The sequence below is a fragment of the Octopus bimaculoides genome, chromosome 10 (genome assembly GCF_001194135.2).
Source record: "Octopus bimaculoides isolate UCB-OBI-ISO-001 chromosome 10, ASM119413v2, whole genome shotgun sequence".
NCBI classification, from domain to species: Eukaryota; Metazoa; Mollusca; class Cephalopoda; order Octopoda; family Octopodidae; genus Octopus; species Octopus bimaculoides.
In genome coordinates, this window is record NC_068990.1 from 79,597,959 (window position 1) to 79,614,700 (window position 16,742).

At 38.5% G+C, this 16,742-nt stretch overlaps 1 protein-coding gene across 2 annotated transcripts in view; it reads left to right on the top strand.

The window, feature by feature from the left end:
* LOC106876609 (uncharacterized) overlaps positions 1-16,742 on the top strand; it is a 42,254-nt gene that overhangs the window by 18,939 nt on the left and 6,573 nt on the right. The gene's annotated exons all lie outside the window — the stretch shown is intronic.

The window sequence follows — 16,742 nt, forward strand, 5'->3', positions numbered from 1 at the left end:
TTTAATCCTGCTGGGTTTCTAGCAACCCTCCTCACCAGGGTAGCCTGGTGGGGGTGCCAGTTTAGTCGCCAGCAACCCGACCATACAACAGGTTGTACTGGATTACATGTTACCAGTAGCACTTATGAGAGCCTCATACGTGACCTGACATATATATTTACACACACATATATGTGAAAGTCTCAGTGTTGCTAGTTTAGAGAATTTAGATTTGGTCAGTATTTTCTTATGAAAAATATTTCCTTGCTAATGCGTTCATTTTGGCTAGCATTGTCTTTGAATTTGTATAGTGGAAACGTTGTGAATTTGGGAAACTTGTTGTAAGCACATTCGTCGATGTGCTAGCCAAAATGAACGCATTAGCAAGGAAACTACAGGCCAGGTCACATAGATTGTGGGTGCAGGTGGCAGGGTCAGAGTGGAATCAGCAGAAGGCTCAGAGAATGGTATGTTGGAGGGGAAGGGTAGTAGGTGAGGGAGATGGGGTGGGTGCAGGGAGAGAAAGCTGAGGCACAGTCAATGGATTGTGCACAAGAAAGGGTAGTTTGGATAACAGTGGGTGAGGATATCCATGTAGGGTGAAGTGGTAAGCCATGAGTTGAGACTGGATATTAAAGTCATGGTTGTCACTGCAAAGCGTGCATAGATGGAGAAATTGGGAGTAGGGAATGGACAGTTTGGTGTGGGTTTGTAGTGGGTGGAAGTGGTAAGAGTGGAGTGTTCTATGCTAGCAGAAATGTCAAGAAATTCAGCAGAGGATTTGGAGACAGTTAAAGAGAATTTGAGGAATGGAAGGAGTTAAGATGTTCATGGGAGAGTGAGGTCACAGCTATCAATATAGCTCAGAAGTAGGACTGGTGAACTTTGAGAATATCTGGGGCCCATTCTCATTCTCATGGCCACTCCCAAGGCCTCATGGTAAAAATGCATCTCAAATGAGAAGCAGTTGAGGGAGAGGACAAGTTCAGCCAAGCGAAGAAGAGTGGAAGCGTCAGGCCAAGGGTCTGGATGAAGGTCTAGAGAGTGTTTGAGAGCAAAAGGACCTTTGTTATGCAGGATCATTGTGTGTATACAGATTTGATATCAAGAGTGAACAAGAGTTGAGAGAGGCCAGAAGTGAAAGAGAAATAGTTAAATAGAGAGCATGGATGTGTGAGGGGAGGGAGTCAAGGTACTTGGAGATAAGTTCAGTGGGGCAGTTGCAGGCGGAAATGATGGGGTGGCCAGAATTGTTGGGCTTGTGGATCTTGGGAAGGAAGTAAATAGTGAGGGCATGTGGGGTACAGGCAATGAGGTTGGAGGTGGTGGGAGGAAGACATGATTGGTGGAAGATACAATCTGATGGTAGTTTAACATGGGGTTGGAGGGCAGAGGGTGATAGAAGGAGGTGTCTTGAAATCAGTGGGGCATTTCAGCCTTATAGAAGTCTGTACACCATACCACTACAGCTCCACCTTTGTCAGCCGGTTTGATGATAATGCCTTGACAGTGTCGGAGACTTAACACAAACATAACTTATTCTCTTCTTCATAACACTACTCCCCTCCTTAGACATTTGTTGACCCAAGAAAAGTACATGACATTTGTAAATATCCAAAACTTAAGCCTGAATACGTTAATCATACAGGAAATAATCCTTAAACTTATAGGGTCTCTTCCTTTACCACTTCTGAGGACATCCATTGGCATCTGTTTCCACTGGTGTCTTTTGATCCTCTACTTGCTTCATTTCTTCCTCTCAGTGACTATCTTGCTCTTACACTTCTTCTTCCTTCTCCCCAGTACCTTCATCAAAAGATGTATCCAGCTTCCCAGATGAACTGGCCAGGCCCACAGTACTGCCACAGACAGTTCACATACACAATCTTAGGACAAGACCTCTTGGCCCTCAAATCCACTATGTCACATTGGACAGGTGATGCATCACAGTATACAGTTCCTCCAATGGACTCTGCAGCTTTGGCAACTGTTCCTTTTTCTTCTGGGCATTAGACAGCCACACTTCATCTCCCTCCTCAAAGTTGATCTCACTGGCCCTGACATCATGCTGACATTTCAGTACTTCGTCCCTGTCGGTCTCTTTTGCAAGATATTTCATATTGCTATTCGAATGTTAATTTATTGGTGCAGCCTTCTGGCTTGCCAGCCCTCAGTCAAACTGTCCAACCCATGCCAGCATGAAAAGTGGACGTTAAACAACGACGATGATGATGATAGGTTACTTCTTTGCAATTAATTCCACTATTACTATTTCCAGGCTCTGTCTCCTGGTTTTGCAATACTCTTACACAGGTTTTGAGTTACTTTTGCCTGGGTTATTAACTATGTTGTGGATTCCATTTATGTTTGTATTCATCCCAGTTTGATCCCCGAGCTCCATACCAGTCTATCCTTACAGCTTGCTTCTTCTAATACATTGCTATATTTTTCATTTCTTCTAAAGATCTCCTCATTTGCTGAGAGTTTAGAGATGTGGGTCAAAATGTTATTGATAGTTAGAAGCTTGCTTCTTAATTACATGGTTCCAGTTTCAGTCCCACTGTGTGGCACATTGGGCAAGTGTCTTCATCTTTCGCCTTGTGCTGACTAAAGCCTTTGAGTGGATTTGGTAGACAAAACCTGGAAGACGCCCATTGTGTGTGCCTTCCTTTGTGTCTGTGTTTGTCCCTCACCGCTGCTTGACAACTGGTGTTGGTATGTTTACGTCCCTGTAACTTAGCAGTTCAGCATAAGGGACCAATAGAATAAGTACCAGGCTCTTCAAAAAATGAGAACTGGGGTTGATTCCTTCAACTAAAATTCTTTAAGGTGGTGCCCCAGCATGGCCACAGTCTAATGACTGAAACAAGTAAAACATAAAACATTCCATTATAGTTTTGGGGTGGTTTCTGTTAAAATTGATACACTTGATATTGGTATAAACCCATAATCAAATCTCAGGTAACACTGACGAATTTAACTTTAGTGTGCCATCTTTTAGGGAGTGTGTTAAGCCTAAAACCTTGAAAAACCTAAATAACTCTTCTCTGTACTTTTCTAGTTTAACATTGTTATGTTTATGTAATGTGAATAGAGAGCCGTCCCTATACAATCCCCCCCCCCCCCATTAGCAGAAATATCCTACATATACAGAATAGGATTTATACCCCTCCAAGGTCGGTTACTGGAGCTGAATTGCTAAATCGCATGCTGATGTCAAACATGTTTGGTCTGTCCTTTCTGACCTATTATTTTCTCTCGAATATAATAATAGATTTTCTAGCAGTTAATATAATATCTACTTCGTCCTTAGAGAAATTGGAATTTTGTTATCTGTATGCATGTGCGTGCGTCATTGTTATCATCATTCCACCAATACCACCACCACCCTCTCTTTCAATTCCTTTTTTATTCTTGTAGAAATGCCAAACTTTTCTTTTTGTCTTCTTTCTGACCTTTACCTCTTCCTCCTCCTTTGCTATCTCTCTCTCTCTCTCTAATCCTACTTTATCTTTCAACACCATTTCATCTCTGAAGGAAAGAAATCTCTTAACTGTTTAAGGAAAACTCAGATTTAAGATTTCTCTCCTTCCTCACAGCATAAAATTTATTCTGTTGTTTGAATTATAAATCTGTGCTTAAATTAGCTTGAATTAATTATCCCAACGTTAATTATCTGTTAGATGCCAACTAAGTTCTGTATATTTTTCATTATAAAGATTTGCTTCCATCCCCATTACAGCTACCATTTTGAAAACCGGTAAATGTCTCTCTCTGTCTTTCTTCGCCCAGAAGAAATCACTGTTGAATAGAAGTGGTTTCCTGGCCTACATAATTACAGTTTTTCTGGAGTTGAGGATAATGGTGAATGCCATCACTATTCATTCACTCCCACACACTTTTACATAACAGCAATTGCATAGAAATAAAAGCCATACATATGTAAAACGGTAGACAATGTTAATGAGTTGTGTGTGAATGAATATGATGCAATTCTTCTTACAAGCTTGTAACTCAATCATTTTAACCCTTCCGTTACCATATTTCTGTTCAAATACGTTGATTTTGTTTCAATTGATTTTGAAAATAATAAAGGATTCAGTGAAACAACTTTTGTCATTATTAAACTGGTATTTGGAACTGAAGTTAGTGAGAAATTTTGATGGAAAGTTTTCATTTAGATCACTTTAAAACAGGAAAATTGTATCCTAGAACCAGGAGCAATCTCATGCAGGTCGATATCAAGAGGATTCATGATATTCTTTGAAGCTTTTGAAACTTTCTAAAAGAAATGTCCTAATTGTTTACATCACAAGTTGTGACCCCCTTTGGTCATGACTGACCATGGGATTGCACCTAGAAAATTTCAAGTTCACCATTGGGGGATGTTGCAGGGATTTCTTGAGATGATCTTTATAAACCGTATACCCAAGATTGTCCTTTTTGGGGAGTTAGCAGAGGGTAACCGACCACACGGAGGTCCAAAGAAACGATATAAAATGTGCACAATACCGTCAGTGAATCTGAGATGATTTAGCATACATCCATTTATATTTATCCCTTTATCTGACCAATATAAGTTTTTTAAATATTTTTCTAATACAGAGGTGAATAATTTGGGTGGTATGGTGTCTCCTTGTCTGATTCCTTTACTAGTTCTGGCATCAATCATTTTGTTTATTGTTGCTCTAATTCTGCAGTTGGTGTACACATTCTTTAATAACTTCAGATCAAGTCTCCTTTGATTCACTTTTCCTCCGATGCTCATCGTACATCATCCATTTCCTCACAATCAAAAATCTACAGATGCTAAGCATAATGGTATGTTACAAGTTTGACATTTTCCCCTCGGTTGGTGTATAGCATGTATGTATGTCTATTGTGCTATAGTTTTTCCTGGAGCCTACCTGTTCTGCTGTAGTGCTCTCATCCAGCTTTCTCTCAATTCATTTTTGAAAATAATTAAATATCTGAAATGGAATGCAAATAGCATGTTTAATGTCTTGTACATAATTATGTTGCAGTGTTTTGGTTTATAATAAACTAGTCGTTAGCAATTTAACTGGTAAAACGTTTATTGACAATAATTTGTTGTTAGTGGTAAGTCTAGTAATTTAATATATTTAAAACAAAATTAGTGACAAAAAAAAAAAGAGAAATTAATTATATTATGAGTCATTATTACTGTATGTGGGTTATGTTATTACTGTCATTCTAAAGGTTGTGAGCTGGCAGAATCATTAGCCTGCTTGGCAAAATGCTTCACAGCATCTTGTCTATTCATGTTCTGAGTTCAAATTCTGCTGAAGTTGACTTTTTAGTATGTGACTACAAAGTTGGTTGTTGTACAGATGTTGCAGGAACAATTCAGAATTAGCATTGAAACTGTGATGCTGTTGGTGTGGATTGCTGTCAAAGGTCGAAGTTCGGCCACATGGTGAATATTGCAGCAAGCGCTGTTGGTGTGCATAGTTGTTGAAGGTCCGGCCACATGGTGAATATTGCAGTGAAAGAATGTGAAAAGCAAAGGAAAAGTTTTTAACGAGGTTGCCAAAAGTTGTAAGCCATGATTAACACAGCAGGTCAAAACTGGAATTGGAATTAATCCCAAGGGATTTAAATGCAAATCTCTGGCGTCGGTTCTCTTTCTATATTTTTTGTTTTGAGAATAGTCCATTATGGAATATTCTAACAGTGGCGTCACCGATTTTAGTGAGAGAGATAGTTGTTCACCAATTTAGTAGGAGAGGTGTTCAGTGTGAGAAAATGAAATTATCAGAAGCTGCTTTTGGGGGTTAACATAAGAGAGATTTATTTAAAGAGGATAACACGGTGTAACAAATAAAGGTAATTATGATTTTAACTCGTGTATAAGAATGTGTGTGGCGACAGAAATAACGATCTGCTGGAGTGATGCTGTCAGAGAAAAGAGTTGTCTTACTAATGAGCAGCAAAAATCCATGCGTTGCGTGAAAGAGAAACTGCAATAAGTTGTTTCCAAGTGAGTGTATAAGTAACCAATCAGCGTATCGTTCCGTGTGACCGAAGTCACTGGACAGTTGATGATCGCTTGTTAACTTTCCAGCTTCTAGGTAGCTATTGAATGTTTTTTTAAGTTTCCGTACCCTTCTTCTGGGCAGAGGTCGTCTTGTGTATCCCTCCGCCGCTAGCTTTTAAAGGGCAGAGGAATGCAGTACCAGTGTATTGTTACGCTGGGATGAAATAGTTTGATTGCCCTTCTACAACTTCATCACCTCTCAAAATGGCTGGTCTTGTTCCAAAATAAGAAAGCATTATTACTGTCATTACATATTGTGTTGTATGAATAATTATTATATATTAGTCAATATGATAATAGGTTGATACCAGTTATATCACTGTAACGTTAGGAGTATCTGGTTAGGAGACATTTTGGCACAGTTGTTTTGGTGCTGCTTATTTTGGTGTCACCGATTCCATGCTGACATGAGATGGTTTACTGTTTCTCTTGTTCTCCCCTACATTTGTGTGTATTCGTGAAGGCACATGGCTTAGGGGTCAGGAGATATTCAGCTCAGGATTGTAAGGTCAGCAGTGGTGTGTTCTGTCTTTGAGCAAGACACTTTATTCCACATTGCTCCATTCTACTCAGCTGGCAAAAATGGATTGTACCTGTAATTCAAAGGGGCCAGCCTTGTCACATTCTGTGTGTCATGCTGAATCTTCCTGAAAACGACATTAGGGGCATGTTTGTCTTTGGAATACTCAGCCACCTTTGATCAGATCAACTGCAATCCTCATCATCATAACCAACAGAGGGCCAGTTATATTTGCCAAAATAAGTCCAGTCACCTCATTGCAGTGTCTCTAGTCTCCTAGATGGACATGTCCCCTGTTAAAAGTGATTGCAATCATTGTTTTCGCCCATTGATGAACACAATCACTCTTCTTCTATTCTTTTCTCTCTCTCTTTCTTCTATTTACATTTATGGCAGCTGCTACAGTTATCATCATCATCACCATATTAATAAGGAGACAAGCTGGCAGAATTGTTAGCATTGCTTATCGACATTTTGTCCATCTTCACATTTTGAGTTCAAATTCTACCAAGGTCAACAGAATAAGTACCAGTTGCACACTGGAGTCCTCGTAATCGACATAATCCCTCCCCTGAAATTGCTGGCCTTGTGCTAAAATTCGAATGCAGTATTATTTTTCTATATTTATAAAAGTACAAGGATAATAAATCATGTTGAATTAAATTCTGGTTTTTATTTCTTTCTTCATGGAGATTAAACTGTTTTTGATCCATTTTTTTTTTCTTTGCCAAAATGGGTGGGCTGATTAATGAATGAATAATATTGTTAAAAGGCCACAAATAATTGAAGTCATAGCAACAGAAAGACTGAACTGTAACTATGGAGAAATGGGAAATTCTAATGCCAAAGAACATTTACTGGTTGAGGTGTTTTAATTCTAAGAGTAACATGGAGTAGAAGTCAATGTGTGACATAGTGTTTAGTAAATTATTAAACAGATATGAGTTATTGTGTTATAACTAAAAATAAATTGTAATTAAATCATTATGAGTAGCAATAACTTTCTGAATTATAATGTTTTAACCCTTTTGATACCAACCTACCTGAGACCAACACCTCTGGTCCTCTCAGACAAACCTGCTCTTTTAAAATGATGTGAATTAAAACCTTCCGTCAAAATTTCATATAATTTATGTTCCAAACTCCAACTTAATGATAAACAAAGCTATTTTTACTAATTTCTTCAATATTTTCAGTATATAGGTGCAGGCATGGCTGTTGCTTCCCAACCACATGGTTCTGGGTTCAGTTCCTCAGCGTGGCACTTTGGGCAAATGTCTTCTACTATAGTCTTGGATTGACCAAAGCTTTATGGACATATTTGGTAGACAGAAACTGAAAGAAGCCTGTCATATATATATATGACAAATAAAGTGAGATCAAAGCTGTAACCTACACCAGTGTCACATAACCAGCCCACTCAAAAAGTACCTTTGGATCGTCAGGTGACATGCCGTGCTTGAGGAAACCTATTGAGTCAAGTATATCAACATCAAATCAAGTCACAATGAAATGGAAATTGTAGTTGTGATCCCCGTGCCGGTGGCACGTAAAAAGCACCATCCGAACGTGGCTGATGCCACCACCGCCTTCACTGGCTCTCGTACCGGTGGCACATAAAAAGTGCCATCCAATCGTGGTTGATGCCAGCCCCCTCTGGTCCCTGTACCAGTGACACTTAAAAAGCACCCACTACACTCTCAGAGTGGTCGGCGTTAGGAAGGGCATCCAGCTGTAGAAACTTTGCCAGATCAGATTGGAGCCTGGTGCAGCCTGCTGGCTTGCCAGTCCTCAGTCAAACCATCCAACCCATGCCAGCATAGAAAGTGGACGTTAAACGACGACAATGATGATGATGATACATCATCTCAATAGAATGCCATATTAAGTCCTTTTCAGCTATTTCCTGCCTTCAAAGGATTAACTAATTTGGTTTTATATCCAACCCCCACCTGACCAACTGCAATAGATTCACAAGTCACATTCATTTATTCATATTGGGGAGTTGATAACATAACACACATACCTCTCCTTCACAGTAGTAGTAGTAGTAGTGTTGAGTATCAGGGGATTGTTCTATTTTACTTCTTCACTTTAAACACAAGTCATACTTTCGTATATTTTCTAATTAATCCTTGATCACTTTTTGTGAGTTCTACTTTGCCTGGACAAATCAAGTTCACAGTGAGTGTCACTATTACACGCACAGACTGTGTGTGTGAAAGCCATGTATGTATATATATATAATGTGTGTGTGTGTGTATGTAATCAATTCAACACTTCAGTATTGATAAATCGATTCTTTCAAGCAATGTTTATTTAGTATCATAAAAAGAGTGAGGTTGGATTAAACCAACAGAGAAACTCCTCTCCCACTGCTTTGGTCTCAAAATAACTTCTCACTGTCACCAGTCAATCCTGGAGGTGACAACTTAAGACTACATTAATCAGGTAGATCTCGTCATAAGGCTTAATCCAGATAAAGATTAATGGAACAAGGAAACTTAATCAAGAGAGATGTCTTTGTAGCAATGCTTTGTAGCTTATCAGTAGCCACTTGGTGCTGTTAGCTTTTGTCTCTTGTCAGGAGTTCAGGCCATTGAGTGAGACAAGCTGTCCACCATACACCACACATACATTGAGGTAAACAGAAAGACAGCTAAATAAATAAGGAAAGCAAAGCATTGGGATATTTGCTCAACTATTTTCTTAATCATCACAAAGAAAATAATTGAAATGGTGATGGTGGTGGAGGATTGAGTCTGTGAGAGACAGAAAAATAGTAAAGTATTTTTCACTCCAATATTTTACTTCTCTTGTATTTAAGGTTCCGAGCTAACAGAATCGTCAGCACACCGGACAAAATGCTTAGCAGTATTTCGTCTGCCATTTTGTTCTTAGCTGAAATTCTGCTGAGGTCAACTTTGCCTTTCATCCTTTCGAGAATCGATAAATTAAGTACCAGTTACACACTGGGGTCGATGTAATCGACTTAATCCCTTTCTCTGTTCTTGTTTAGCCCCTTGTGGGCAATAAAGAAATGAATATTTTACTTGCATTTTATAATTATGAGAAAGAAAGAAGCCCATTCTATATATACATATATATATATATATATATATATATATATATATATATATATATATATATATATATATATATATATGTGTGTGTGTGTGTGTTGCTCCTTGTTATGGTTGTGAAAACGAGTGTTACCGTCTTAAGTGATGTCACTCATTTGCAATCATCCATGAAATGCATCTCTGTTCATGGAGGGAAATATTAACTTCCTTGGAAACAGTTGTGGGGGAGTTGGTGACAGGAAAGGCATCCTGTCTTAAGGTGGGGGAGGAAAAAAAGCTGATTAGATAATTCACAAATGCTACACCTGGTATGGCTCTATACACCCTTTCTTCTTCCTCATCATCATCATCTAGCATCTGCTTTCTATGATGGCATGGGTTGGATGGTTTGACTGGGGACTGGCAAGGCTGGAGAGCTGCACTAAGTTCCAGTCTGATTTGGCATGGTTTCTAAGGCTGGAGGCCCTTCCTAATGCCAACCACACCAAGAGTGTAAAGGGTGCTTTTTACGTGACACCAGCATCAACCATAACTATGATTTCACTTGGCTTGATGAGTCTTCTCAAAGGCACCATATTGCCAAAAGTGTGTCGGTCACTTACCACCTCTTTTCCTGTCCATTTGTCTGTTTCTTTATGTTGTTATTCTGTGTATTGTGCACATTGCTTCCAGCTTTCATTGTTTTCCTCTTTCTTTACTTATGCATCTGCTCTCTGGCCCTTCTTTGAACCTTTACTAACAAGTTGTTGTGCATCTGAACACTATACAATAAGCTCATTATATATATGTGTGTGTGTGTGTGTGTGTGTGTGTGCCACATAAAAAAAGCCCTGGTGCTTGTGCTACGTAAAATGCATGTAGCACACCCTGTAAAGTGGTTGGCATTAGGAAGAGTATCTAACTGTAGGGACCATGCTAAAACAGACGATGGAGCCTGGTGTGACCCCTGGCCTTACCAGCTCCCGTCAAACTGTCCAACCCATGCCAGCATGAAAAACACACATTAAATGATCATGATGATGATATATGTAATTGGCTTGCCAGATTCTTGATATGAATTCATGTGTTGAAACATGTTGTTGTATTTGGGGTGGGTCAATATTCTTTTATTCTTTTACTTGTTTCAGTCATTTGACTACAGCCATGCTGGAGCACTGCCTTAAAATTATGTTAATAAACACACATTTTCTATTTCACTTCTATATTTGTTTATTGGTTAACTATTTAATCAATTAATTGTTGACTGACCAGATGATTAATCAAATATCTGATTAGTTAACCAGTTGACAAATGAAAAAATAGAGTGATAGTGTGTATGTCTATTGACATAACGATCCTCCCAAAATACAACTATATGTTACATATTTATTATATCATACCTTGATACTGTGTTGAGTAAGACCCCCGTTGACAGGCCACTGGTATTTATAGTATTAAACACTTTCGGTATGCAAATTAGGGACTCCTTCATAGAGTAACTGCTGCATTTGTTGAATATATAAACAGTTTGGCTGCTTGTTTCTCAGAATGATGTAGATGCCTCTGATGAGAACCCAATAAGGTTTGAAAATCAATTAAGGTTCTTCATAATTTTTTTAGTCTGCAGAGAAATGGCTAAAAACTTGTCCTGTTTATAAATTATACCATATGTTACATAAATATATGTACATATACACACACGCGTGCCCCTAAAAAGACAGGATGGTCTTTGATTATAGATCTGCTAATTTGAGCCTGACCTGGGTGGGGGAAATTTTAGAATCAATACCCAAAGAAAATTACATCCATTTTTATGTTCTGTTGAGAATTTTGTAATATGGGAAAGGATACATGAATAGTATCAAAGAAATAAGTTAAGCACTTTCAACCAGGAATTGAAAGTGTGTCATGGACTTAACTAAGAACCCATTATACCACACTATCTACAATGTACATGAGCCAGTACAATGATTTCACAATGCACTAGAATGACACATTCCATGAGTCATTGAACACAATCATAGCAATATTTTTCACCAAGTTATGATAAAAAAGATCTCATATTCAGTTAAAATTATATCCATAATTATATTAAGTCTAATAATTAAGAAGATCAATTTCTTATATTCTGTACAAATGAATGTGTTATTCTTGGGACACCAACACAATTTTTGCTGTAGAGTTAAAAAGCATCAAGGCATTTTACCAAAAGTAACTGTTGTCATATGTTGTTGTGCAAAGACAAAATAGGAACCCAGTTTCAGTTCAGAAGTCCTGTTGTGTAAAAACTACAATAAGCATTCCATTTGCAGTCTAATGGTATCATTTGGGTATTCTTTTCGTAAAACTTACTACAAATGTCTACAACCCTTCCACTGCAACATTCTTCTTCCAAAATTACTAAAGAGATCCATTTGAGTTTCCTTCACTGACAAAGATTGATACAGACATCAGAGTTTGTCATTTTCTGCCTTCCTGTATGGCCCCTGTTATTACATTACAAAAATATAGTTTATGCACCTATCGAGTTTTGTGTCCAACGTCGTCTCCTTCATTGGACACAAAACTCGGCTTGCTAAGACCTGTTGGGGCAAGCGAAATCGTGATGGCACCTGTGCCCAGCGTCGCCTTCCTGGCACGTGTAAAGACATTCGAGCGAGATCGTTGCCAGTGCCGCTGGACTGGCTCCTGTGCATGTGGCACGTAAAATACACCATTTTGAGTGTGGCTGTTGCCAGTACCATCTGACTGGCCTTCGTGCTGGTGGCATGTAAAAGCACCCACTACACTCTCAGAGTGGTTGATGTTAGGAAGGGCATCCAGCTGTAGAAACTCTGCCAAACCAGACTGGAGCCTGGTGTAACCATCTGGTTCATCAGTCCTCAGTCAAATCGTCCAACCTATGCTAGCATGGAAGGCGGACGTTAAACGATGATAATGATGATGAAGAAAGAAGAGATACGCTTTGGAGCTAATCTATTGATCAATGTGAAATCTAGGTACATTTAGCATTTCCATTTTTCTTTCTTAAGTTGCCAAATTGCAGTCTTCAGTCAGGTGTCAGAATATCAAAATATCTCAACTCTTCAAGGAAGGTCAATTTAAAGGTCAAAAATGGATTTGTGTCAAGATTTTAGTTTAAAAAAAGTATGTGCCTCTTTTCTTGCATGTCCACTTTTCCCAAAAAAAAGTCAAAATCATTTATAAAAGTCTGCATGAAGTCCTTTTTTTGCCCATTGTAGGGGGTTTAAGTCAGGATGATCCAGGAAGAGTGTTTCTGATGATGAATCTGCTTATTCTGGAATTACCTAGGGCTAAAAAACATTCTTTAATGTTGTAAGACATTAATGGTAGGTGGCTTGTTTCATAAAATAAATTAGATTCCTTCATTAGTTAACGAAGCAGAACTCATTTGAACTTATTTGATAGCGCATTCATATATATTTGGTGTGTGTGTATCTATATATATATATATGTATACAGACCATTTAGTGTGTATATATGTGTCTATATACACCGAACAGATTTAATGACTATAAATTTGATTTATTCTCTTCCAAGGACATGCTCATTCATGTTTACAGACTTAGTTTAATAATCACAGCAACCACTCAAACCACGTTAGCAGTCATACCCTCCCTGAACAAAAAGCAACAATTAGTCCTCTTGATTTACAACCTTTACCAAATGACTTTAAAGTGGGGCACACAAACGGAAATGTCCATTACAGTTACAAGAAGACAAGTGAGTGAAGGAGTTTCAGTTGAGCCCAATATGATGAGGTGTCTGTTTAATGGCATGGAATCATCTGGTGGGAATTTTTCTGTAATATCTTAGTGGGCTGGACATTACATGACCTACTCACAGTTCACATGAGTTGCTCATTTACTCAGTAATATCACTCACTACTTCATCAACAATTACCAAAATCAAATCCTTGTTGTCTTCAAGGCTTTTAAAATTCTGATTCTTGGTTGGGTCACTAGGGCACTGACCAACAGGTCAGTAGTTCATACCCTATCAAAGCCACAATTAGAGTTACCTTTGGCTGGCACATTTAACAGCAATGCTAGTAGCATTGTGAAGTTAGTGTATAACCCTTTTGTTACCAACCTGACTGAAACCAGTTCTGGCACAGAGTACAAATGTCTTGTTTTCATAAGTTTTCAATTAAAATCTTCCACCAAACTTTAGTCACGATTTATGTTCCTAACACTAGCTGATGATAACTAAGTTATTTTACTAAATCCTTTGTTATATTTAAAATTAATTGAAAGAAACACAGAACATCTCAACAGAAATATGGTAAGAAAAGGGTTAAAATATATAATATTGATACAATTCTTAACCCTTTCGATACCAACCTGGCTGAAACTGCCTCTGGCTCTGAGTACAAATGTCTTGTTTTCATAAGTTTTGAATTAAAATCTTCCACCAAACCTTAGTCATAATTTATGTTCCTAACACTAGTTTAATGATAACTAAATTATCCAGCATGATCTTGGCTATGATGACTTAGACTTAAAAGGAAAATGAGGGATCTTTAGTTTAAGAGGATGACTAGCCAAAACCCTTTCAATGTGGGAACAGTGTGAAAAATAAGGAGCAGGACAGATTCTCGTGTAAGAACATGATCATCATCATTGTTTAACGTCCGCTTTCCATGCTAGCATGGGTTGGACGATTTGACTGAGGACTGGTGAACCAGATGGCTACACCAGGTTCCAATCTGATTTGGCACTCCAAGAGTGTAGTGGGTGCTTTTACGTGCCACCAGCACGAAAGCCAGTCAGGAGGTACTGGCAACGGCCACACTCGAAATGGTGTATTTTACGTGCCACCTGCACAGGAGCCAGTCCAGTGGCACTGGCAACGAACACAATAATGTAGTCCAAGATACATTTTGATCTGGTTCTACAAGATTGTACGAGGTTTTTTTGTTTTAGTATAAGACCAGGCAGAAAATATGTGTGATTTGTTACAAGAGAAATTCATTTTCGATTGGTGAATTGTTCTTATTGATCATTTACCAAAGTGACAGAAATATATGAATGGTAGTTCTATATTATATGTATTTGATGAGGTCAACAAATATATTGTAAGGTATAAGGATTTGAGATAAAGTGATGAGTAGCAGTGATAGGAGGAATTTATATAGAGGGTAGCAGACAGCAGAGTAGTAGCAACCCAGGTTCTGTAAAATAGTGTCAATACAGGAAAATGTCTGCATAACAGAACCTCTTCTCATATACACACTTTCACAAGTTCTACTCTCTCTCTGCTATTGAGAACGTCTTCTGGTCGAAAAGGCTAAAGATGTTCACTCTTTGCAATCTTACAATCAACTGATGCGGTGAGAATAAAGTAGCAGACAGTCAACTAGTGTGCCATCTTTGTCCAGCACTTACACGTGGTCGAAATGACACTTCAGTGCTTTTTTGGTGTAAATTTATTTCTGTATTTACATTATGCCATGGAATTTAGGTTACTTTTTCATGCCCCACTCTAGTGTAGTCTTCAAATTCAGGAGAACAAATTCCATTTTAGCTACAGTTGAACAGTAACCTAGTCGTAAAATAGTTTTTTATATACCCCTTCCCTCCCCCACAAGAAAAAGAAAAGGAAAATAAAAGAGAGACCAATTCCCATGTCATTTGAAACCTTTTGTTGCCATATTCCTGTTGAAATACATGGTTGTTGTTACAATGAATTTAGTAAAATAACCCAAGTTAAACAAACAATTGATTAGTTAGTTGGATAATTAACCACTTGACTCATAATAAAGAAGTGAAATTGAACCAGTGCCTGTGTTAATAATATTGGTACAGTGACCCTCCTTAGACAACAAAATTTTGTCATTATTAACCCTTTAGCATTGAAGATGGCCATATCTAGCCCAAATATTCTGTTTTTTGTTCAAAGCAGCCAGATCTGGCCTTTCACACCTACCCTACAATGTCATCTTAAAAATAAAGTTACATCATCAAAATCTCAAAGCTGTGAGATAATTGCATGATTAATTAAAAATAATAAACTCTGCTTGCGAAGACCTGTTGGGGCAAGTGAAATCGAAATTGAACCAAATTCGATGACTGGCACCCGTGCCAGTGGAGCGCTAACAGCACCGTCCGAGCGTGATCATTGACAGAGCAGTTGTCTGGCTTCCGTACTGGTGGCACGTAAAAAGCACCATTTGAGCATGATTGTTACCAGCATTGCCTTACTGGCATGTAAACAAAACATTCAGGCGAGGTTGTTGCTAGTGCCGCTGGACTGACACCTGTACAGATGGCACGTAAAAAACACCATTTGAGCATGGCCATTGCCAGTACCGCCTGACTGGCCCTCGTGCCAGTGGCACGTAAAAGCACCCACTACACTCTTGGAGTGGTTGGCGTTAGGAAGGGCATCCAGCTGTAGAAACTCTGCCAGATCAGATTGGAGCCTGGTGTAGCCTTCTGGTTCGCCAGTCCTCATTCAAATTATCCAACCCATGCTAGCATGGAAAGCGGGCGTTAAACGATGATGATGAGGAATATGAATATATAAGCATTACATTTAATAGAGCAATTGGAGTGCTGAAGGGTTAAATTGAGGTTTAGAAATAAATTAACATGGAATCTTGATGGAAGATTTTAATTTAGATCCCTTAAAAACAGGAAGTCTGCATCATAGAACCAGGGGTGACCTTGTGTTGAGTATCAAAAGGGTTAAAGCCCTCCAATGAATAAGGTTAACGAATCTTTTGAATTCATGCTGGTTAATAAATAAAGGGAAAACCTAAACATACAGGAAATTACATACTATTCGTAGGTAATAAGCTTGGGTCTGGGTTCAGTCCCACAGAGCGGCACCTTGGACAAGTGTCTTCTACTATAGTCTTGGGCTGACCAAAGCCTTGTGAGTAGATTTGGCAGACGGAAACTAAAAGAAGCCCGTCACACACACACACACATATATATATCTCTGTGTGTCTGTCCCACCACCACCACCACTTGATAACCAGTGTTGGCATGTTTATGTCCCTGTAACTTAGCAGTTCAGCAAAAGATACCAATAGAATAAGTATAAGGCTTATATACATATATATATATACATATATATATATATATATATATATATA